The sequence below is a fragment of the Coturnix japonica genome, unplaced genomic scaffold, assembly GCF_054131305.1.
Source record: "Coturnix japonica strain WE unplaced genomic scaffold, WE-NBRP24 Scf046, whole genome shotgun sequence".
NCBI lineage: Eukaryota > Metazoa > Chordata > Aves > Galliformes > Phasianidae > Coturnix > Coturnix japonica.
This window is the reverse complement of record NW_028188949.1, coordinates 1,064,860-1,091,239: the sequence shown is the minus strand read 5'-3', so window position 1 is coordinate 1,091,239 and position 26,380 is coordinate 1,064,860. Positions and strand designations below refer to the sequence as shown.

At 43.3% G+C, this 26,380-nt stretch overlaps 1 long non-coding RNA gene across 1 annotated transcript; it reads right to left on the bottom strand.

Annotated features, from left to right (window-relative positions):
- Window positions 1–1,043: 1,043 nt before the first annotated feature.
- On the bottom strand, window positions 1,044–26,230 carry LOC146752340 (uncharacterized). The gene is made up of 2 exons (XR_014940680.1): window positions 25,981–26,230; window positions 1,044–2,853 (listed from the first exon to the last, which is right to left on the bottom strand). It is a non-coding gene; the product is annotated as an uncharacterized LOC146752340 (long non-coding RNA).
- Window positions 26,231–26,380: the final 150 nt, after the last annotated feature.

The following is a 26,380-nucleotide window of genomic DNA, read 5'->3' as shown; positions in this document are numbered from 1 at the left end:
GCAGTTCAGAGAATGACTTCAGGAAAAGTCCTAATCCAGCAAAGGTGGATTCTTCAATAAGGAAAAATACAGCTCAGATTGCAAGAATAAAGATGGAATGGGTCTTTGCTGTGTTCTGCCTCTTCCAAGCATGTAAGATTTTTCACTCAGGGGTGGTGACCCCAGCACTTGCTCTTGTTGAACCTCATCCCATTGGCCCCAGCCTATTGATCAGCCTGTCCTGGTCTCTCTGTGGGGCCTGTTTACCCTAAGGCAGATCAGCACTTCCTAACAACTTGCTGTCATGTGCAAAATTATTGAGGGTGCACTGGATAGATGCATAATGCAAGGGGCTTTGACTGGTTTGCCTACAGAGGAACCCACATTGGTGATTCTCTGAGCAGCAGCAGCAAAGCCTCACATGTGGAGGCTGACCAGATTGCAGAAGGGGAACAGGATACAAACAGTTTGAGGAGCTGCTTCACTGACATTTCCAACACTGTTTTGGTAAAGGCCTTCGCTAAGCACAGTGACCTGAGATAAGCACAGAGTCAAGTTTAACATGCCTGAGAGGAGGATCTGGAGAGGAGGATGTCAGAAGTGCTCCAGTGTTACCATGATGACTGGCTTCCCACTTGCCCCCCATTGTAGTTGCACTGCTTGGCACTGGAAGGCACCAGCCTGGAGCTCCGGCTGCAAGGCTCCGCCAAATGCAGGAAACAACAGACACCCAGAGACTGGTGAAGGGTCCTAAACCAACAGGTGGTACCACCCTCATTTGTAAATACAAGTCACCAAGCCCTGGCTTAGATGAGCCAGGATCCTGTTCACAGGACTACAGACTTCTATGGAATAGCCATGTTCTTCTTTCTTTTTTTCTTCCTATTATAAATTTTGCAAACAGATCACTTAACCCAGAGCAGAACAAAACCACGTGTAATTAGCTGTGAAGTAAGTGACACCATTCAATTCATGAGAATTTTGTTTTCTGCTTGCTCAGAAGCACAGCACTCAGCACAGGATATGATCTGCAGTAAGAAAGGAACACATCTGACACATTGGAGTCCTACTGGGATTTGGCAGTTTATTTCCATGAGCTGATTGTCAACAGTGGGGGAATTAATGACCACGTTATAAGCAGTGTGCATCTGCACACAAGCACTTATGTTTGGCATGTATAGTGTCACACGTGCAATGAAATTAATTACAGAATTATGTGCAATTATGGTTATAAGTGTAACACATTAAGCAGTCTCTTGCCAACTATTTAATGCACGTACTCTCAGTAAACTCATTTTTTTCAAGGATTCACAACTCTTTTCAAACATATACTTCAATTTAAGCAGTTCCTGGAGTTAAAGTGGTTGACTTGTGATTTATACTCTGCTGATGGGGACATTTTTTTTTTTATTTTCATGTCCTTTTAAACTGCTTATTGTAAAGATTTTTCCCCATTGCAGTGTTTCTTGTGCCACTTCTTCTTACTCTGTTCCCTCATTTTTTAACTGACTTTCCCTTTGTATTGTCCTGTCATTATACGTACCCAGAACAAACAAGGTATGGAACAGTGTCTGCCATTGGTTTGTGTCTTACTGTATTGTGGTTAGGATGGAGTAATTAAGGTGAATGGACCCAGGGTTCCAACACCCCCCAGGGGCAGCCCCAGGTCCTGCAAGAGCAGCTCCGGCCCTGCTGCAGCCCTCACCATGCCACTCACGTCACACTCTCAAAGAGCAGCTGCAATTCCAAGGAGGGTTATTTCATTTGGCACAGAATCTTTTTTAAATGGGTAGCTTCCCAGACTTATGCTGAACAGCAACGAGCAAAATTAACTTGTAGAATTGTGTGTAGAATTATCATGACCAGTGTTCTAGCTGTATCAGCCAGCAACTACATCCCTAAGATGCAATCGTTATTTCATTTTGGTAAGCCCCTTCCCCATTTTCAGATGTCACAGAATGACAGAATTGTAGGGGTTGGAAGGGACCTGCAGAGCTCATCGAATCCAGCTCCCCTGCAAAGCAGGCACTCTACAGCAGGCTGTACAGGTAGGCATCCAGATGGGTCTTGAATATCTCCAGAGAATGAGACTCCACAACTCCCCTGGGCAGCCTGTTCCAGTGCTCCATCACCCTCACTGTGAAGAAGTTCCTTTGTATATTGGTGTGGAACTTCCTATGCTCCAGTTTGTGGCCATTTCCCCTTGTCCTGTCCACACAGACAAATGAAAAGATGGTGGCCATGTGCCTTTATCTCCCACACTTAAATGCTTATAAACATTAATCAGATCCCCTCTGAGTCTTCTTTTCTCAAGGCTGCACAGACCCAGGTCACCCATTTCCTCATAGGAGAGATGTTCCAGGCCCTTTATCATGTTTGTGGCCCTCAGCTGGACTCTTTCCAGACGATCCCTGTCTGTTTTGTACTGGCAGCCCAGAACTGGATACAGTACTCAAGAACCGGATACAGTACCATATACGTATTTTTTACTTCCATAACTCAACACAACCTTCTGTTTGGGAGACAAACAGCAACCTGTTTGTGATACACACCTGCAGCGTGTATCGGTGCTTTTGACTGAGTGAAAATTCATACATTCAAAATATGATTGCCAAGAATATAAAAGGAATCTTAGGCAGCTTCTCTTCCCAGAGTTTCATCACTGGCTGCTGAGCTCATAGACAGAGCTGTGTTTGACGGGGGCAGTGCCTGAGCACTTCACACAAAGTGGCCAAGGAGCAGTGCTGCATTTCTGCATGGCTGCATTTCTGCATGGCTGCATGGCTGCCTTCAGTGCTGCAGGAGCTGTCAGTGCTGGTTGTCTCCTGGCAGTTGGAGCCATTTGGGCTCCCCAGGAGTAATTTTGCAGAAAGCCTAAGAAAAGAGAAAAAGCAGTGTGTTTTTACAGACAGCCTTCTGGGGAGAACAAAGTGCTTCCCTTGATTTCTGCACATAATTTAGGGATAACTTAATTAGCTTCACTGAAGTCATGCTAATTTACCTTAGGTAAAAGTGATTCTCTTTCTCCTTTTGTGAAAAGGGAACAGTGTAAATTTCCTGATGTTAATTAAGACAGAAGCAGACTATACCTTCATGTATTCAATGCAAAATAAGCAAGACTAGAACACAGCCCAAACTCCAGATTACAATCACTGGCATGGTCATCGTTTGGCACAGGCATCCGCAGCAGCTGGGATTTCTGCAGCTGGCTGATAGAACAGCATAAGGAGGAACGTGTTACAGAGGTGCTTGAGAACTGCGTGGGTTTCTTTCCATGAAAATATCAGAGATTTGGGAAAGCTTTTTTGAGGGGCAGGTGCTACAGAGAGCCACTGTGCCAGGACCGTGGGGAGCTGCGTGGTGGGGTCACCATAGGACATAGAAGGTTCCAAGTTGGAAGGGACCCACAGGGATCACACAGCACCACCCAGACCTGGTGTCAGAGTGGTGTCCCAACACTCCCTGAGCTCCGGCAGCTCGGGGCTGTGCCTGCTGCCCTGGAAGCTGTGCCATGCCCACCACCCTCTGGGGCACAGCCTTTCCCTCACCCCCACCTGCCCTCCCTGACACAGCTCCATGTGTTCCCTCAGACCCTGTGGCTGTCAGAGAGCAGAGCTCAGTGCTACCCCTCCACTCTCTGTGAGGAGCTGCAGGGTGCCATGAGGAGCTGTAGGGATGCCATGGGGAGCTTTAGGCTGCCATGGAGCTGCATTCTGACATGAGGAGCTGCTATGAGGGAGTCATAGGGCTGCCTTGAGGGATAACTAAACACAAAGACTACTAATACATTTCTGTTATTGTTTCATCTGAGGACCTCTATGAAACAGTGTAAGAGATTATTCTTTCACACCATTGTCTCAAAGTTTGCTGAGGACACAGATGGACAAGTCCTGGTCAAGGGTTGAGAAATCCTTTGTCTAAATCATAGAATCATAGAATTACCCAGGTTGGAAAAGATCTTGAAGATCAAGTCCAACAGCAGCCTAACAATAGCACCCTAACACTAACAACCCTTTGCTAAATCATATCCCTGAGCACCACATCCAAATGGCTCTTAAACACATCCAGGGATGGCGATTCAACCACCTCCCTGGGGAGCCTATTCCAGTATTTAACAACCTTTCTGTAAAGAAATGTTTCCTAATATCCAACCTAGGGACACATATGGACAAGTCCAGGCAAATCACAGTCAGAGTTGATGAAATATTTTGTCTGAAGATTTGCAGTCCAAGGGCAACGATAGAGAAAGAGATAAGCCACAGCTTAGTGGCTGGGAAGCAGTCTTTTCTCAAGGGAGATGCCATCTCGGGGGTTCTGCACATGGCTCTTACCCAAGTACCCAGGAATGCCACATTGGCAGAAGAAGAATAAAAAAGGGACCAATAAACATGACATCAGGTGCTTCACAACATGATTCCTGCATGCTGATAGACTCTCCTGGGCCTGCTACCTGAAACTTGCCCCTTCCTCTTGGGCCTGCTCTGTCTCTACCTGCTTGCTGCCTAAGGCCGGCCACTCTGCTGCTGCTCTTCCCTGCACTTTTGCCTTGGGGCATTGCAATGGCATGCAACAGAACACTGCTAGGTCTTGGTGGTGACTATCCCTGCTTTATGCAATTTTTGCTTCTTTCCTATATTTCCTATTGCCCACTTTCCCTTCCCCATCACCCTAATTCATAATAGTTGCCTCCCCTTCCCCATCTCCCTGATTAAGATTTGTAATAAGCTGGTTGGACCACCATTTGAACTCTTTGTTTCTTAATCTCATGTCAGGTATACATATATCAAAGAACCTCCTCTCCTTCCTATGAATTGGAGCAAGACAAACAGCTGTAGTAAATAATGGTTTTCCTTATCAACATGTGTGGGATCGCAACCTTCCTTCCTTGCAATTACCCTAGAATAACGATTTTCTGCTAACTCCAAGTGGGCCTCAGCGTGAGTTCCTCAGATCTGAACTTTACTTGAGGATAATCAGGGTTGTTTAATTTCTGAGCAGCAGCTTCACTGAGGTAATTGATTTGTTCTTGAAATCGTGGTTTCAGGGAAATGCTCTTTGTAATTTCCTCAGCTGATATTTCATGTTGTGTAAAATTGCAGCTGTCACACTGCTTTGTATCACAATATGGTTTTCAATGGAAACATATCACCAGCTACAAGTGATTGTTGAAGGAAGTTTAAAAAAGGCACAGAGAAAAAGAACCCTGGAACTGTGTATTCTTTGAAAAGCTATAGAAAAATTCATGGCAAAATACACTGAAGTCTATGGACAGCAACTGTACTAATCGCAGTTCATGGAAGTAATATTTTTTTGATGAATAATGTATGCAGAATGAAACTTATTCAGTACAGTTCATCCTTTAAACAATGCCTGCAAAGATATGACAAGCAGCTGGAGAGATCTTTGTGGTGTGTGTTAGCCATGAACACAAACTACCAGTAAGCTATTAGGGAAAGTGCAAATCGTCCTTTACCTTACAAAATCTGTGTATTACAGAAACACACAAAAGGCTTAACTGGAGCTCTGCTAGCCAAGCGATGGTACATATTTTCAACATCTATGCCCTTGTGCATTTTCAAAAACCTCCTAATTTGTAGCACTTAGAGACCAAGGCATGATGAGCAATGGGTGGAGTGAAGCAATGCTGCGTGAATGAGTATTGGCAGCTGGGTGAGAGGTGTAGAATGGGTATTTTATTCCTCTATCCAGTTGCCCTCTGGGATGCCAGGCCCTTGGCAGATGGACATGGAAGGACATAGAAGAGACAGAGGGCACAGCTGAAGTGAGGTACATTTTGAGCAGGCACAAGATGACGCTATTGGCGAGAGGATGGCCAGGCACTCTGCTGGAGACCAAGGAAGCTGTGGGTTCTCCATCCCCAGTCAGAGTCGGAGCTGGACTGGCCCAGGTCTGCAGTGGAAGCAAACCTCCAGGCTGGCCACATCTGAGCAGAGGACTGGAATTGCATTCTTCCAAAATTTGTCTAACATTTTTTTTGTGTGTGATTTGCTGTTCTTAAATATACGTATATATTACACATGTTATATAAACATTTAATTATTGTGTATTTGTATACTTAGAATATATCATAGAATCACAGAACAGTTGTCTGGAGGGACCTTTCAAGATCATGTAATTCCAGCCCCTCCAGAATTGATTGCCATGTGCATACTAAATATGTATACATCAGCTATGTAGTTGCTCGTTTCTCAAAGGACACCATGAGTATTGAACTGAAAATCTATCTGTAAAATGGAAGTATGATTGAAAACCACACCAAGATATTTTGAATCCAGTGATGTTTCTTATAATAGAACTAAAAGAAATCAGGCTTGCATGTCACCCACAATCTAACAAAATGTGTTTCTATCACATAATCTCTAATTCTAGGGTTTGACCAGTTTCATTTTATTATTTCAGCTTCTGCTTTTAGCTGTAATGTTTTAAAACTTCCATTGGAGATCTCTTGGTTTGCTTCATTTCATCTCATTCTATTCCTCAGTTTTAGACAGTGACTATAGCAAAGAATGTTTCTGATTTTCCTGAAAGTCGTCATTTACTCACAGTGATTTCTGACAAATGCTCTGTTGTACAGTTTCTTTTTTATGATGATTGCATGGAATGTGCATATCACCATTATTTCCTTTAAGCCATTTGGATGAAGATTTGCTTGTACATAGACAAAAGCTGTATACCTTGGCTTTCTGAGTTTTGGTTGCATTTATCTTGCTTCATTTTTCCATTTAAGGATTACTCCATGTTTAACCAGCATGGAAATAGCACAGAATTTGGAGGTTTATTAATATCTATAATACAGAGCATTTGTGTCTGTCTCATGCATTGAATAAGATGATAGAAATGGGAAAAGATAAATGACAGGATTTTACAACTGATGTAGCAGCTGTTTTTGTGATGGAAAGCAAAGCCATTTCAGTCACTCTTTAATATGATTGGGCGTAGCAAGGTTATGCACTTGAGGAAGAACTGACAGAGGGAGCACTCTTAATAAGGGACAACTGAATTGTTGTGTACGAAAGAAGTGTGAAGCAGAAAGAGAGCAGTGAGACTGAGCCAGAGGAAAGCCTGGAGCCTGAACCTGTTGAGCGTTAAATCCCCTTCCCAGGAATGTGACTCATTTGTAGCAATCCATGTTCCAAATCAAACCATCAGCAGACACATCTGCCTTAATCAGGGAGTATCTTTTCCAGACATTTTCTGCACTAATGGGACACATTTTCTGTTCATATTTTGATGGACAGAACAGTGCAAAAAACAGTCATCCTAAGTGAATATTTATTGTTGTATCTGACATTATTAAATGCCAAGCAGACATTATTTTACTGCTAGATTTTTAAAAAGATTCAGAAACACTCTGCAGATTAATGCAATTCAAATATAGGTATTTCAAATGCATAGTGATATTCACAGTAATCAGTAAAAAAAAATCAAATCAAGTCAAATCAAATCAAATCAAGCATTACTCCTCCGTTTTCACATACTGAGTTTCCTGGTAAGGCTTACAGCGTCAGGATACGATGAAATTCTTTAAAAGACCAAATGAACAGCCACTTGTTTAATTGCTGTAGACTTTTATGCCAGGTTAGACCTATATTTGTTTCATCATATGGGAACAGTCCCATTCTATCCCAGACAGCCATTTTATTGTGAACATTGCTCTGCACTGCGAGACCACACCTATGCCAGAGGTACTTGTTTTCTTCCTACACATTAACTAACTTTGGTTGTTGAGCAGCATTGACACCAGAGGCTGTTGGGCTCCTTACCACAAAACCATTCCTCAAGAGAGGCTGAAATACAGTCTTACCCATCACTCTATGATACAGTGCACAGAGGGAGAGAACAAAGAGGGAGACAAAAAACTGAAAAAGAGAGCAAGAAAGAATATCCTCCATGTGATCTTCTGCTTTGTGTTGATTAATAGCATTGCTTGTTCTGCATGACAGTTACTCCCAGTGTGAACTGATAGATCATCCAGGGATCTTACCCAAGCCAGTTACCCATTAACTCGTAAACAAAGTATAAATATTAATTAATAATTCTTGGTTTTACAAAGTAAAGGACCCATTAAAATCAGGCAGCATGGAGATTTCATTTAGAAACACCTGCTGTCTCTCTGACTAGGCTCCCATAGGCAAGGTTCAGTGCGACGGCAGTGTCTTTTGAGGGTCGTTGGATGCCTGGGAAGCAGCAGCAGCACTTCTGTACCAAAGTGTTTCCCTTCCCCTATGCATATTTTAAATGAGGTGAACGTGCCCTGTCACTCACCAGCTCCATCAGCTCCTTATCTTAGCAGCTAATCTTGCTGCAGGTAGTAAAAAAAATTACTGCAAGCTATTAAGTTTCTACTAAAATGTCAAATTCTGTGGAGTCTTGAAAAGAAAATGAGTGTATAGTCCCATTCCAGCTAGACAGATTGAGTTTGGTGTCCACTATGAACTAAAAGATTTACTCTCCAGATTGGCTAATTCCTTGAGCATTAAATGCCCCAAGAAAGGGAGCAAACATACTATTAATAACTCTAATGGCTAAAAAGCATATTATTTTCAAGTGATTTGTTAATCAGCATGAGTTCTGCCTACAGCTATTGCAATCAGTCATCTTTCTCCAGTAGTAGCTAGTGTCTTAATAAGGAACAACAAGGGATTTGGAGGAGCTAAAATTGTTCAGGCTCGAAGGACGATAACAGAAATTATTAACCAACTTGGATAAAAGCCACCAAACAAGATGGGAATACTATTGGAAGGGCAGATTGTAAAGCCTCATTGGAAACAGATAGAGGCAAAGAATGAGTTTGTGAGAACGTCTGTTCCGAAGCTGCTTCCCTCTGATGAAATTCTCATCCATAGTTTAAAATGGGAAGAGGAATTTTCTTGCATAAGACATCAGTGACTCATGGCTGTGGCTGCAGGAGGGACCTTGGATTTCTGGTTGAGCCTGGGGTGATGAAGCTGAGCCTGGAGTCCCCTGCAGTGCCCTCAGAGCTGCCCGCCAGACCTTGGTTGAGTTCTCAGCTAAGCAAACAAAATGATGATAATTTGTTCCTTAAAAAAAGAAGAAGAAAAGAAAAAGAAAAGGAAAAAAAGGAAAAGAAAAAAAAAGGAAAAGAAAAAAAAAGGAAAAAGAAAAGAAAAAGAAAAAGAAAAAGAAAAAGAAAAAGAAAAAGAAAAAGAAAAAGAAAAAGAAAAAGAAAAAGAAAAAAGGAAAAAAAGAAAAAGAAAAAGAAAAAGAAAAAGAAAAAGAAAAAAGGAAAAAAAGAAAAAGAAAAAAAAAAGGAAAAGAAAAAAAAGAAAAGGAAAAGAAAAAGAAAAAGGGGGGAAAAAAAAGGAAAAAATAAAGAAGGTTCTTTGCTGTTTATGCTTCTTTTTGTCCTTCAAAGCAAAAAATAAAAATAAAAATAAATAAAAAATTTGGGCTTGGCCCCAAAACTCCAGCATCCAGGAAGGGTTGTTATGACAGATGTGGTGAGCACCAGAATATCTGTGGGCAGGGGAAGTGAAACCATTGGAAGAAATTGCCCAGAAGTTGTCTAATTAAACAATTTGTGAAAACATTGTTGTCGTTGCCTCAGACAGCCTGGTTTGTGTGAGTAATTCAACGTTGTGTGAAGGCTGGATGAATGAATCTAATCTGTTTGAAGCTTCTGGCTTTATTGGTAACATTTTATAAATAAAATAGCAATACAGAGGGCTGTAGAATCCCAGTGCTCAGGTGGGATGCACATGATGAGATGCAGGTAGTGGACTGTAGAACACCTTCTGGGCAGGCACCCAGCACCCAAAGCACAGGGCTGAAGGACACAGCCCAGAACCAACGAGGCCACTTTGCAAAGCACAGATGGGCTTTCTAGGATGTATTTTTTTCTCCTGCACTTTTTAATTACTTCTTAAATCTGGGATCTTTTTAAAGCAAGTCAGGAACATTGAATTACCATTTTAGGTTTTTTGTTTGTTTGTTTGTTTGTTCATTTGTTTGTTTAGAATTATTAAACTGTTTTTATTACATTTTCAGACTTTCTATGGAATAATAAAAATTAAAAAGCTTAGATTGAGAAACAACTCTACAACATTTATTAGATGACTGGCATCTATGAACATAAGATTTCTTCATGAAATTTTGTTAATGAACCCACAACAAGCAGGGGAGCATTTTGGTGCCCTGATGTACACAGGTGGTTTCCCAGCAGGTGGCCAGCACTGGCATTCCTGCAGTAATTGATTAGCTCAGGTGTACAAGTACAGCACTGATTGATTACCTATTAAATAACACTCCATTGCATTTCTTTCAATTATACAACACAGGATAGCTGTTGCCAGCCAAGAATTCCATGATATCAGACATATTGATGACTTATAATTGTTTATTTGCATTTGGAGCTGAGGACTTGGAGCAAACCTCTGTGAATGGCCACGAGGAGCACGTCTGTATCACACAGACAGTGTGCTGGGCTGGAGGACGAGGGCTTGGATGGGTCACTGGGCTTTGTGACAAAGTACTGTGAACAAAGGGGACAGTCCTCCTGAGCAGGGCTGAGCACAGGATCCTGCCCTGGGCTCCAGGTGGAGACACAGCAGCTCAGGACAGGCTCTGAGGAGGTGGTTCCAGCTGGAGAGGCCCTGCACTGCACACCCACCTGTTGATTTAATGCAGCTGAAAGCTGACACTGCGCCTTGCATTGCTCGTGCAGTTTTAAACACACACAACTCCCAGATACTGGAATTTTACAAGGCCACATGCACATGTAAAGCAATCCTCTTGCTATTCTGAGGCAAAGGGAAGCTCTGTTCTAAAAATCTAACAGCTCTTTATGGCCATGTCTCTCATCTGATTGCTTTGCATCATTTCTGTGATCTCACTTCAGGATGCATTTTGGTTGGCTGTTTGTGAGAGCTTTTGTTAGTGGTGCTATTCTGGGACTGCATCCAACTTGCTCCTCATCAAGACCTCTGAGAGAAGTTTCCACATGAACCAAAGCCCTTAGAAGTCAGAAGTTTGAAGAGGAGATGCTGCAGCCAGTGAGCGGTGGGACATCCAGGGTCAGAACTATCATTACAGGTACAACAACAACTCCACTGCTGTTCCTACAGCCTAGACATGGCTGGGGGGGGGGGGGGGAGAGAAGGGTGGGGAAAGGGGGATCACACATTCTAGCAGCCCCACTATCTGTACCAGGTTGGCAGAGGCTTGAACCCCCTGAGCAGTGCTGGGTCTGCTGGCCTCTGACACACTCCTATCCAGGGCTGACCTCCAGAACAATTCGGCATGAACAGGGGCACCCAGAGCATCAGCAACATAACGAGAGGAGGGGTTGTTCTACACATGCTTCTTTTTCTGAAGAAATCTTTTCGCCATCATCTCCCAGTGTGCTTTTTTTTTCCCCGCAAAGCTGTGATCAAAGTCTTCAAACATATGGCTCCATGGCAAGGCAAGGATTTCCACAAGCTCCTGGACTCATCCTACCGCTCCAGACATCAGCTTCTTGGGCAGTCATACACATGGCTGGGATCCTTTGGGCTGTTTCTACAGAAGGTTGCAGCACTACATTACAGAGCCGAACCACTGCCTTAGGAAAACTATTCAGCAGAAGCAGCTAACTAGTGATAGGATGAGAAGTAATGGCTTCAAAGGTGTGCCAGAGGAAGATTTAACAGCCCTACAAAGTCCATCCTCCTGAAGATAAGAACAGGGGAGAGACCTGAAGAACATTCAGAGCCATACCAGGACTGCATGGTGCAGTGCAGCACAGTCAGGGCGCTCAGCATGGCCACAGTCATTGGGCAATTCCCAGCCCCAGCACCAAGGACTCAGGCTGTGCTGGTGCTACAGAGTCATGAGAGAAGCACTGCAACAGTGGGAGCTCTGCACAGGGGCTGTGCTGAGGGGTGGGCTGTAGGAATGCAGGAGTCATGCAGCCGCAACATGTGTTGGTAGCCATGGCAGGGGGGGATTTGATTCTGCCAGAAGCATCATAGCAGGGTACAGCTCAGGTATGAGGAGACAACAAGGTGTGTACTGCAGAAGACCGCAAGAGTAAGAATTCATGAGTAGCCATAGTTATACATCTTGCTGAACAGATTCATTTCCCAATTTTAAAATGGCATTTGTTTTGTCATGTTTCTCATCACCATTAGTGCATAATGGGACACTGTGCATCAGTTTAAATGAATTCATAATGTGTGCTGTAGCAAGTCTATTGAATAGGAGATAAATAGGTGATTATTCTGACTCTGCTCTGATGAATGGGATTACTTATGGAGTTATGTGCCACTTCCACAACCTTTTATGGAGAGAGATACCATAAATCAGAGCAGACTGGGTGACCCATTAGATGCCATAGCCAAAAAAGAGGAGGACTGACTACAAGAAGTAAACCAGAAAGGACTGACAATGCTAGATGCCAGCTAGCACAGATCAAAGAAGACGGATGAAATGTGAAGACATAATGTGGAGACTTGGGTGACCAGGACCCTCTTAAGGGAGTAATGTAAGGATGCAATGAGAAAAGGAAAGAAATGAAGGACTTGAGACTGGTACAAGGCAAGCTTTAGGAGAGTCATGGGCACATTCACAGGAAGGTGCATCCTTCCAGCATTTCCCTCTGGGCTTGAGGGAAATGAAATTAATGGTGGGGAAAGGAAGGGAAAGAGCAGGGAGATGCCGTAATATGTATGTTCACTTTTACACAAAGGTAGAAGAAATGAATTAGTGAGAATTTAGCAATGATATCTAGAAAGTTAGAAGGTAAATGATGTGAAGTGGCCACAGATGTATGATTATTTCCTGAGGACATCAGCTGAATGGATGATGGATATTGTTGCCCAACATTTAAAGAGGGGATGCAGGCTGTAAGAAACACAGAAATGGCTGTGCTTTGGACAGATGATCAGGAACAAGGGAGAATGGACCTGAGGTCCTGGAATCAGAGATGAGAACAGATATCTTGGGTGGAAGGAACACAACAGACAAGGTATAACATCCAGGACACAGTCTGACCTGCTAGCATTAAGAGAAAATGGCATGAGTAGGAGGAGGTGCTGGGCATAAAGTGTGTGATTTGTACCATACAGGATAATAGTTCTGAGAAAAGCACTTCACAGGGAGCATGTCACATTGCAAGGCATCACAGGAGACAGGTAAAGCTGTCATTCAACTACTTACAAAGGCTGACAAAGATAAAGAAAAATTTTCCAAAGTACCCTCTGAAAGCAAAATAAAACTCAATTTCAGACAGCTTAACGATATTTCATCACGTTTTTGTGGACACTGAAGCATGATCAGAACTAAAATTCAACTTGGTTAAGAAGTGAGAAGAGAGATGGGAGTTCCTAGGAAGAGCCCGGCTGATTCATCTACACTTTGATGCTGGAAGGAGAGCTGATACTAATGTGCAATGAGTAGTTTTGGGTCAGTCTCTGGAGATACAGAAAGATCGGCTGAACTTTGGTGGCAAGGACATGCCCCAGGGAACCACCATGTGCCAAGGGAGAGGGGACTCAGATCAGGGGATGAGGTCACTTCCCACTTGGAGAGATTTGTTTCTCATTTGAAATATTGTAATAAAAACTCTGAAGTTTTTGCTGTGCTGTAAGAGAGATCCTTCTCATATTGGCAATTGTGACATTGTGGGAAACTTCTAGAACAGACTGGGAACAGGTGGTTTAAATGGCAGTGCAGGCTGGCTACAGGATATGTAGCATAGTCTCTGGTGCAAAAAGTAGCAGTGACTTTAGTTTGGCAAATAGCATGGGTGGCATGGAAAGCCTGAAACCACAGAAAAATGCTGAATCATTAATAGTAACTATAAATGACTGGAATGAGTGTATATAAGGGAGAACTCATACATATATTTTAAGAAAACATAAGCATTACTGTACAGGCCTTACTAACAATGAAGTTTGGTTGTATAATGCTGAAATTTTATGTTTGACTAAGAGATTCCCACAGGAATGAAAGTAGAGAAGGGTTACAGCTGCAGTCAGTGACTGTCTGGACTTAATGAGCCAGAAGATATGAACAGAAGAGCTTCTGCGTCAACACGATGAGCCACTGGTCAGACTCAGTATGGATCACATTTGAGTCCCAAAGGCACTGAGCAGTGTACATTCCTCCGGTGTCACAGGCTGGGCAAACTGCTCAGATGTTTTCCTTCTGGATGAATGTCAGTTTTCCAGCTGCAGGGTATATCCCATACTCAGAGAGTCGGCCTGGTATTGTCCCCCATAGCACTTCTGACCAGAGCTTCTGTCCTTCCCAAACACTGCTCTAAATACATGTCTGGCTCCTGACCCACAGAGCAAGTGGATCGTAGTCAGACTGCAGTGATATGCCCCCACCTGGGGATGAGCAGGATCTCATGGTCACAGCAGGAAATACCCCAGCCTGCCAGCACCCTGACAGGCAGAAAAGATGTTCAGGCAGAGACAGACAGTCAATGAAGTAGTCCCTCAGAGACTGAATACATGTCCCAGGTGTAAGGGATACTACAAGAGGACCATGAGAGATTGCTTGACAAGTTGGCAGTGCGGTGCTGCCTGAGATGGAGCTCACATCTCCTTACTGAAGGAGAGACAGATACGGTTAAAAAGAGTTGGAAGATGAACGTTGCACTGTGTCCTAGGGTCCTAGCAGCAAAGACTGCCCTTATTTCTGTTGTCAAATACACATGCTCCCCCAAGGGCAGCTGGTATCTTACATATGCCAAGCACTCAAAAATGCCGCTCTGTCACCGTGTCATGGTCTGGTCTCATAGAGAAGTTTATTAGAGTGCCTCTCTATTCTTCAAAGAATAACTCTGTATCATTTACAGAAGGCTTAGGAATGCCATGTGTAATGTGTGCTTTAAGTATTTGTTTGTTCTTACTTGAGCGTGGCTTTTGATGTAGGTCTACCCATTACATAAAAGCCAGTAAGCTAGAAAAGGATGAAAGAAAATGAAATGGTCTGTATCATATCATTCTGTATAGTATTTGTGTATACTGAATATTTCATTTATTCTGTAATCTGCAGATAGTTTGAAATTGAAAAGCCAGGCTATTGCAATGGCAGCCCTTTTGTTCTTGGAATGAGTTTGGCTTACTCAAGCAAAGCAAGTGAGCACCTGATTAAAGGCAATATCTATCTTTAAGGAAAAAGGCTGTCATTCTGTTGAGCTATTGAGCAACTCCCAAATTTATTTAGCACTGTACATGACAGGAGCATGAATGGACTTCTTCCTGTGAGATGCAGTCACATCCATGGCAAAGTCAAGTCCCCACTGTCCTGTCACTGGAGGGGAGCCCAGGAGCAGTGGGGGCTCTGGGGCATATGCAGACACAGCACTTGGGATGTGAGCACACAGAGCAATGCCCAGAGTCCATGGGGTAGGAGAACCATACTTAGGACACAGGTTCAGGGAAAACCCGAAGTGATGTGCCAGAAGAAATACCACATGGGTAGATGAGTGGGATGTGCAGCCTCAGAGCAGTGATCCTCGGGGCTGGAAATGAGAGGATCTGGATAGGAAATGTCCCATCCCTGGAGACAGCCCTGGGAAACCTGATCTAGCTGTGGATTTCCTCATTCACTGCAGGGGGGGTTGAACTAGATGGCCTTCAGAAATCCTTTCCAACTCTAAGGATTCTATGATTCCAAAAAGGAGAACCAAGTCACAGAAAACAACCCAGTGCATGGGATACTGGCTGAGCAGGACCATAGGCAACCCAGTGCCCTCAAAGTCTATGGTGGTAAGAAACTCTTTACTCACTGCAATATTCCTGGAAATCTGGTGTTGTTCCTAAAATGCAAAGCATGGCTGAGATTTCCTGGAATGAGAGAAGAGAGTGAATGTCTGGAGAACAAGTGGTGCTTCCCTCCTCCCATATATATACATATGTAAATAGCTTGTGACCCTGAGAAAGGCAATTCACAAGGAAAAGTGAAGGAGATACATAAAACCCTTTTAATCTTAGCAGGAAAAGATGCATTATGGAGAATGAACAAAAGTGTTCTTTCCATAGCAAGAGCTTCTATTTTATTTACTTACTTCGGTTTAAACAATAACTTGTTGCTTTCTTATTTTGAGACAAGATGTAGGATTCAGAACTATGGTGATCAGAAACATGGTTAATATTCAGCACAAAAGTGCAGAAGGCTGATTTTTTTCACTGAGAGAACTTCACACACCCCAGCACTTCACTGGAGGCTGCTAACCCTGCAGACAGTCCCACAGCCAGAGTAGCACCGCCCCTCATCTGCTGGGAGGGGCACTTCAAGTTCTGAATGCTGAGGTACAAGTAACCAAAGAGCACAAGGAAGAGGAACAATCCCCACCTTCTGGAATTCGCACCCAGCAGGGGGCCAAGGCACTCTAGGACTCCTCTCTCCACTCATTGCTTCCTTGGCAGCTGGAGAAGAGAAGGAGAGTCACAAGGAGCCACGTGAAAGCACTGCAGCATCTCTCCAGACTGCATTCATCAAATCCCACAAGCTGAACCTAGCTCTCTTCTATAGCGTGAACTGTGTGCTCAAGAGCAATGCTCTATGCAGGCAGGATGCAGAGGCAGGTAGTCAAGTAGAAAAAGATGGACTGTACAGGATTAGCACAAAAGACACCAAGCTGAGTGGTACGGTTGACATGGAGGAAGGAAGGGATGCCATTTGGAGGGACCTTGACAGACTTGAAAGGTGGGCCCGGGTGAACCTAATGAGGTTCAACACAGCAAAGTGCAACGTTTTGCACTAGGGCCAGAAGAACCCCAGGCACCTGTACAGGCTGGGAGGAGTGGTCCTTGAGAGCAGCTCGGCAGAGAAGGACCTGGGGGTCCTGATGGACAAGAGACTCAACATGAGCCAGCAGTGCGCTCTGGCAGCTTGGAAAGCAAATGGTATCCTGGGCTCCATCAGGAGAAGGGTGGTCAGCAGGGATAGGGAGGTGATTATCTCTCTCTACTCTGCTCTTGTGAGGCCCCATCTGTTGTACTGTGTCCAGGTGTGGAGCCCTCAGTACAAAAAAGACATGGAGATTCTGGAAAGGGTCCAGAGGAGGGCCACGAAGATGATCAGGGGGCTGGAGCACCTCCCCTATGAGGACAGGCTGAGGGAGTTGGGTTTGTTCAGCCTGGAGAAGAGAAGGTTGCGGGGTGACCTCATTGCAGCCTTTCAGTACCTGAAGGGAACCTGTAACCAGGAGGGGAGTAAACTCTTTGAAAGGACCACTAATAGCAGGACAAGGGAAAATGGTTTTAAGTTGAAAAAGAGGGAAGATTCAGGTTGGATGTTAGGGGGAAGTTCTTTACTAGGAGAGTGGTGAGGTCCTGGAACAGGCTGCCCAGGGAGGTTGTTGATGCCCCGTCCCTGGAGGTGTTCAAGGCCAGCTTGGACGGGGTCCTGGGCAACCTGATCTAGTAAATGTGGAAGTTTGGTGGCCCTGCCAGGCAGGGGGGTTGGAGCTTCATGAACCTTGAGGTCCCTTCCAACCCGGGTCATTCCGTGATTCCGTGAAAAGAGACTGAGTTGGGGTATCTGAGATCCTCATGAGAACCAGCAGTCAGATCTGGCACACCCAGACCAGTCTGGTTACAAGAGAGGGGAAGAGGCCAGAGAAGTCCCATTTTTAATCTCACAGGTTTTATAGGATTTTAGGCAATATCCATGAGATTTTATTGAGCAGAAAGAATTTTTACATTTCTGATTGCAACAGTTTCTGAGATCATTCTGCTCAAATCTCATCAGACCTCTGTATTCAGAAGTTCATCTGCTTGCAGAAAGTGATCAGACTTCAGCAAAGTGAGAGTACAAATGGGAGGAAACAAACATGTCAGCTAATGGACAATGGAGCCAGGAGTCTTAGCAGTAATCAAAGAAAAGCACTGTGAGCAGTGCAGGAAAGTGACATACCCCTCTCAATATTATAGATCAGCTTTTACTGAACTCAGCAGAGCTGTCTCAAGCTTTAACTCCAATGATATCTGCAGAGCTATCACTACTTTCAGTGTACCTTTCAGTGAAGGTGAAATAACGTCCACAAAGAAAGTGTAACTCCAAAGCGAAAGGCTGAGCAGACACTTCATACAGAAGCACAGCTCCTGGCCCATGCACTACTCACTGCTTGGTCCCACTGGGTGCAGGACTCACCTGCAGGCCAGACCTAACACATCTGGCAAGCACGGTTCATCAGACTGCTAATGGAAAGCAAAGCTGCCCATTACATGCTCTCTGATGTGCTGCAGATACAGAAAAATGAAAATATAAAATAAGATCACTATCAACTAATTTCCCATTGGTGTTTTTTGTTTTTTTTGTTTGTTTGTTTTTGTTTGTTTGTTTGTTTTTTAAATAGAGAAAACTCTCTGGAGAAGGGAGAAAGAATGTTTAAATATTGATTTAATACAGAGAATGGTCTGATGGTAATACATTTTCAGAAACACTCTTAATGGAAGGCTCCATCACAGTCATACACTGCTTCTAACAAACGCTTGGGCAGAGTGTTTCTCTCATTCCTGAGGTATAAGCACACAGAACAAAGCAGAAATTTTTCTCTAACTCCATAGTTATACTATGTTCCATGGGCTGCATCTGGCCTGTGGATTGTTGTTCCTGATCTATATGTTATTTTACCTCACTTTATATTATCTTGCTCCTGTTTCTTTAAGATATTCCATATTTTAAAATGTCATGTTTGTGTCCTTTAGATTTGGCATAAGAAGCAGCTGGAACTGGGCTATCTCCTCTAGCTGAAGTAGGGCTCATTTAACACAACATATTTCACTTCTTCCCATATGCTGCACACCCACAGCATTACACAGCTATTTTTCCTCCAAGAGAAAGCACACCCAACTCACAGCCTCCACACCTGTTTTAGCTCCTGTATCCAGACTAATCAAAAGAGGCTCCACAGAAGATAAGAGAGCAGTCAGACATCCTCTGTTTACTGATTTACACATCACACAGCCTAACCTTGTGAAAGCAATGTTGAAGAAATGTAATCGGTTTATTTGCACTGTGACAGCCGCGTAAACCACAGAAAGGAATGTGACAAATGAAGCCATCAGCTGTGCTGTGCAGGGAGTGAATACATTACACTTCCAATTACCAAAGTAGATAATACATTCCTTAAATAGGCTGGCACTGAAGCCCAGAGCCATTGTCATGGCACCACTGAGCATCCCTAGCAAGGCACTGGGTGAGAGCACTTCCCCTGAGGACAGGCCCCAGATGAGGCAGGAGGTGATGGCCAATCTGGGCTCATGAGGTGCTATCAGGGATGGGGCTGACACCACACATAGGGGTGGCAGGAGAACAGGGGCTACACAGTGCATATCACTGCTGGAGCAGTTGGGGTTGCTGTAGGGAGAAGTCCTGGATCCAATGATCCTGACATCAGAGATACTCTTGTGGCATTTAAACTGATAGGACCCATATACAAAGCGATTCAGGCAGCTTTTGCTCATTAAGGGATACAGTGTGGTACACAGCAGCCCTGAAAAATCTCTGCTTCTGTCTAGCAAACACTAAGGGCCTCTGAGCCACTAATCTGACTGTAAAGTTAAGAAGTTAAAGCATAGTGCCACTTAACCTTGCTGTGAGGAGACTGCATGCCTTCATGCATCTCAGCAGCAATGCTCCTTGGTGCTCTGTCAGTGAACCCCATGGCTATGCAGTGCAATGGGCACTATGTGCTTGGGGCTGCATGGACACTGCACCCACCCGTCTGAAGTAAGAACCCTGACCTCCTAGTAGCCACCCCATGCCCCCATCTCTCCAGCTCCTGAATTCTTCTTCACACTGCACTGTGTTCCTCCAGCTGGGACCCACAGCTCAGAAACTGGACAAGAAATGTCAGAGCCATGTGGATTAAAAGGCACCTCAGGAAATTCCCCCGCTTTGTACAGGCCAGCAAAAGTTCTGCTGCCACCGAAGTTGTCATTGGCTGTGGGGGGTGGAGGAGGGGGGAAGGCTGGGCAGTGTTTCTAGAGGCACACAGCATACTTGTGCTGCTCACAGCAAAGAGGACCTTAGAGAGACTGAAGCTGTGCAGCCTCTTAGCTTCTCGTTTCATAACCCATTAACTTTACAGACACTGTCCAGACTGCCTGCTCCAGATGAAAGGTCTCTGATTATCTTTCCAGGTAAATTAATGCCTGACATATTTTGTTATTAGGCTTTGAAAGGCCTAATAAATAAATTTACTAGACAATTTCTTCATTCAGTATTGCAGTTTAAACCAACAGACAACAGCAGAGAAATGGTTCATTGAAGCTAACTGCCAAATAGCTGGTATCATGATGCAAATCAACCCTGAACAGTGCCCAGCAACACTTCTGGTCCACCTCACAGCACACAAATACAACTCCTGCACACTGCCTTCTTTCTGCACAGGCTGCTGCAGTCTCCATTCAGCTGAGCAAAGGCTCAGAGTTTCTGTCCTCCCCCTTTCAGTACAGTTATCCCTCACTGGGGGCACAGAGCACGTACAGTCCAGTGGTCCAGTGGAGAGGCCACAGCCCCCAGAAGTGTGAGGAAGGGACTGGGCTGCACCACAGCAGAGGTGGGTGCTGTGCTGGGAATCATCTTTTCTAAGCTGATATTGCAAATGGACCACTGAGATGATCCCTCATACATCAAAGCCTGAATTCCCATTAGCTGTTGAAAACTATTTAAAAATTACTCTCAAAATACTTCTCCTTAGTTCAAAAGTAGACAAGGCAGATATTAGAGATGTCAGAGAAGACACTTCTTTATTCCCAGTGGAAATGTTATTTGTACCTTCTAAACACCAGAGCTATTACAATAAACAATTCCATGCAAACAGGAGATATTTATGAGCAAAGAGGCACTCATGGGAATGAAATTATGAACACAGGTTCTTATTCTTAAAATAGTCCCTATTTTATGCAGATTAAAATTCTCCCTTGAACTATTCCCGTCCCTGTTCCCACCCCAGCACAGGTCAGGAGGAGTCAGCCCCAGGCCATGCCACCCAGCCCCTGCCTGGCACAGCTGGGCTCCTACCAGCCGGATCACCAGCTGCTCCAGGCTGCAACCAAACCTGCTGCCTCTGGTGTGCCTGTCATGCTTATCACTGGTTAACAGGCCAAGAGAAGCTGCTGAACCAATGTTCTTGGCCTGTCTCACAGCAATCTCATGCAAGTCTCAAGTAGTAGTAGCCATAAATGATTAATTTTCAGCAACATGAGACAGGACTCCATCTGCATTGCTCTATACCATGGCCGTTACTATATTCTGTTCTACAAGATTTAGTATTAGCCTCATGCATCTGTGAGAAAGATTAAACAAACAAACAAAAAAATAAAAATAATTAAAATATCAACCAACACAAATGACCATGTCTAACTGAGAAGCAATGATTTTGAAGGAAATGAGTTTTAAGATACCACTGAAAGTTGCTAACAAATCTGAACCCTTACAAATACATCATCAAAATGCATCAGGAAGAGATACTTCTACTCAACAATTCCATTTGATTGTTTTGAATTTGGTTCTAGGAAGGCTGTTTTTTTGTTGTTGTTATTTGTTTTTTTGAGGGAGAAACAGAAAGAGAGAGGAATACTTAAACAAAATATCTTGATAATCCATGAGCTTATGTTTGGAAGAAAAAAAGGGTACTTTGAAAGAGTGACCTTACAGCAAATTTGCCAGTAACAGTGGTATTTCCCAGGCAACCAGCACTGCACTTGCCCTCAGCTCTGCCCTGGGCAACAACTGGCACAAGCAGGTCAGGACCTGGGCAGCAGACATCCACACTGCCATCAGGCTCCCACCTGAGGGTAGCCTTCCATCCCTCCAAGATGGTTTTTACTTGGGCACCTGCATCTTCACTGTAGAACATGTGCTCAGCTTTGAAGTCTATGGAAGGGGGTGACTTTTTCTGCAACATAGCCATAGCCTAAAAATGAGCATAATATAATAACCACATGAACTTTGTTCTTTAATACCTTTGGTGTTCTCAAAAATCATGCTATTCACAAATAAAAGCACAGTTGACAACATCAAATTACCAAAAGGGAATGAGCTCTGAACATAAACAGAAGCTGGGGGACACAAATACATCTTGATACCTAAGGACATTTTGTACAGACAGAACAGCTACATTCCTGGGACGGGGACATGAAATTAAATGACTTTATGTAGTCAACTACAACTCTGTATTCACAGACAGGGAACAACTGGACATTGCATTTCACCATGCTGGAGTGGACAAGCTGTTCTCCCACACCGTATACTCAGACCTTTCTACTACCACAGTGTTGCTCATCATTCTCTTCCCTGCTTGCCTTGCTGCCCCAGCACCTTGCTGTCTTGGAGATGTGTAAGAAACATTCCTTGGAGACAGTAACTACAAGACAGACAGAGCTCTCCAGTTAAACCTTCAACTTGACAGCTTTTCCCACTGGAAAGATCATTTTGTAGGTCCTTTCCAACCTTGTGATTCTATAAGTCTATGAAAGGGCACAGTGGGAATAGCACAGTATCTCCTGGGCTCAAAGGACCCTTTTAACTCCCAGAGCCCCTGCAAAAGGCTTGGGAGTGTCTGTCACACTGCATCCTTATGGTTGTTCTCCCACAGCAAAGAGGTGGCTTGGTTGATGATAGCACTGTTGGATTAAAGCTCACTGGCCTTTGGTCACTTACACTGCACCTGGTACTGAGCTGGTGTTCAGAAGGGCCACCCACAGTCCCCATTTCTGCCAAGTGGTTTTCCCCATTTATCTGAGCTTGAACTCCTGTATCCATAAAACAGGATTAAAACAGACCTATGCTGTTGTGCACAGAAATCCATAAAGAAACAATGCTGGTTATTGGAAAGACACAAATGCTCTCAAGTATGTGTGCAAAACAGTAGTAAATATTTTAATAAGGTATTAATGGTTGACTTAAAAGGCACTATGCTAATCTACAAAGAGCAAGACCGATGTGTCTACTTTCAACACAGGATTCTACACTCCTAATGGTCCTGTAATTTTCAGCTAAAGCCTGTTTCTGGAGGATTATCAATTGTCTCTCATAGGCATTACTTATAGAAAATTCTCAGGAACACTGTGCATATTTTAGCAGAGCCAGAATTATACAGAGAACATGCCTTATTTTCGTATCTATAGGAATAACTGGCTTCTGTGTCATTGTGTGCATAGGTTTTAAATTGTGGATCATCACATCAGTATCCTCCATGAACCTTAAATGCTTGTAAACATTCTACTTAGTAATGAATCTACATTTAATATAAATGTTTTTTTTCCTGAAGTTTATTCTAGGAAGAAAAGAAAAGAAATTCTCATAATAAAAAATAAATTGTAGGTAAATCATATTCTTAAACTTCATATACTATTATATTTCATAACTTAAATTCTACAAATCTTGTATTAATTAAGCAAATTTTAAGAAAATGAGATCAAAGCAGAGAGTACACAAAGCCAAGCATTTGTAGTTATAGCCTATGAAAGTCTAACAGTTCTCTCCTTATTTCCTTAAGGTAGTAAAGAGAACCATAAAACCACTGGTTGGAAGGGCTACCAGCCTGTTCAGTTGCTCACACTATGTTATGAACTCTCAGAAAGGCCTGATAAGGCATTGCTCGGGCAGACGATCTGCCCAGAACCAGACGATCTATATTAAAATACACGGCCTAACGCCATTGGCACCGTCTGAGAACCCCGGCTCTCTCCCAGCGGTGAACCGAGCCCAGCCCTGAGCCCGGCACAGAGCGACGGAATTTTCTTCTCCTTTGCAAGAAGCTCCGGAGCTGCTGCGCTCCACGAGTGCCATCTGCTGGGCGGCCCCGGCTCGGCTCAAGGGCAAATTGTTGTGAACTCCCTCGGATAGACAGCTATGTTAGCTGGATAATCACAGCTGCGATGCCACCAAGAGGCATTTTGCCATCCAGCTGTAATTCTGTTATTCAAAAGGTAACTGTCAAATCACTGAAATCACATCCAGTTTAATTTAAACCAACTCTCCACTGCCCCCACCCTTTATCTGCAGAAGAAATCAATTTAGAAGGCTAGAGGAAACCTAGAAAAGTATCTCATCGCTTTAGTTATGCCAAGAAACTAAAACCTGTTTTGGTAGTCTCTGTTTCACAGACTTCCAAGAGTATTGTGGAATATTACTGCCTTGGAATGGAAAGATTTACAACCAGAAAGCCTACGAGTTATTACAAAAACAACACATTAGTTAGAGGATTTACTGTTGCAATTAGGCTCTCAGATGTGCGACATTCGGGCAAAACAAACAAACAAACCAAAACAGAAGGAAGTGCAATTGCCATACATACAGACAGCCAGAACAACAAGAATACGCTTTCTTTAACAGAAGAAGAATTGCTGTAGAAGGTAAGTAAAATAGTGAAAGAGAATGGCTACGCTCATGTCAGTAGATTTGAACAAATTATACTGGATATGGCTCAATAAATTTGTTAGCGCATTTCTGTATGGAACATCTGAAAAAAGGTGTATCCAAATCCAGAATTATCTTTAAAATACTAGCTAGCAAACAGCAAAACTATTGCATTTATCTTACTGAAAACACAGATGCAGCACAAGTCAGCATTACACTGTACACAATAAGGAGGTGCTACATTTGATTTTCAGCTTTCCCCTGGAAATGAACCCACAGATTTGCAGAGAATGACACACTCATAACATCAGGCACTATCCCAATCACCTCATCCAAGTATAACTCAAAACAAGGCCTGACTTGATGTCCTCCGAGTTCATATAGAAACGCACTGCTTCAGTAGTATATTCATAGACTGTAGTCCATGATCCCCCACCCCCCTTCCACACATAAAAGACAGAATACCTTCTAAGATTAATGTAACCAATTAATTGCTGATAGGAACCTCCTCCTCTACCCAGCTGCCTCTGAGAGCATCTGTATTTGAAACACCATGCCAGAACAACTTCATCTCACTTTATAGTGAACCTGTTCTGAGGAACAGATGGTACATAGAGGATGTGCTGCACTGCACCCACAAAAATCCACTGCCTGCAAGCACAGCAGATTAATGGCCTTTCACAAATTATTAGTACATCCCCATTTTTCAGGTGTCAGATAGATGTTGCCTGAAATGTTATTGCTAGTACTCTAGAAATCCAACATCTACTCTATTTTCTTTCTTGTTATTTCTGGCAAAATATGTAATTTATGTCTTCCAAGCCATCTAAACTGCAATGTATTGACAGCCAGACAAACAAATGTGCTGGAAAGCAGATGCAAACAGACACATTCTTAATATATCTATAGTTAGGAAGAAAGAGGTCAAGTAAAGCCAACTCTTGCACAAGATACACTTTGGATTTAGTTCAGAGAAAGCTATGAGGAAGTTTTAATGTCACCTTCTTCATTAACTGTAATCTGGTCCACCTGAGGAGAAATGTGGAAGTCAACAAAAGCTAAGGTAAGAGCTTGCTCCTTCAGTCTTCCTGGCTCTGAATGAAAAGAAGAAGAACATACCAAGAAATCTTGCAGAGGAAAAAATAATCAGCTGGGATTTCAGTGAGAATTCCCAAGTGTACCTCAAGTTCAGGTTTCTGGGCATTACTTACACTGAACCCTGTGCAGTCAGATGTACAGTTGGAATAAGGCAAGAATAGTTATGTATGGTTAGAATAATACAAGAACAGTAATGTACAGTTGGAATAACACAAGAACAGTTGTAAATAAATAATCAGATGTTATCTATGGGAAAAACTCATCAACTCTGAGGCCTTCAGACAAGATGGAAAAGGTTGAGTCTTGCCACAAAGGAGCGATCTCCAGAAAGAGATGCTGCCTTAGTGGTCAGCCCTTAAATGAAATCTAGGAGAGATCTCTGTCCTTTTCCTCAAAGGCAATACCAGCTGATCAATAACTGTTCCACACTTTGGACAGCCAGAGCTAATGATATTGTATATAGCTACATAGTATCAACCTTCTATTTCTATCCAGTTATAATCTTATGCGCACTTATTAAAATTAAATTGAATGCAATCACTTACAACTCCTGACCTGAATTATCTCTGCTTCACGTCAGACCTCTTCAGCACAGCACTAGGGATTAACTAGCATTGTAGAAGCACAGTATGGGCAAGGAGTCCAGGACATTGAGAGTGTAGCCTCCCTGACTGCTTGGTGTCCCACTACAGTGCTGTGACCTTCCTGACAGCATGAAGAAATTCTGGAACAAGAGAATAGCTTCACTGCATTAGTAATAGTCATTACACTCCTTTTTCCTCATATATTTCCCTCCTAGCCTTTAGAAATCTATAGGAGTATTTTCAGAGCATCAAGCCTAAATTCATACTTGCAAAATCCATCCACATTTCTCCTGTAATTACAGCACACAGAGCAGTGCTGACAACCTGAAGTCTTTTGAGGCTCCTGTCCCATTGATCTGGACACTAAACAG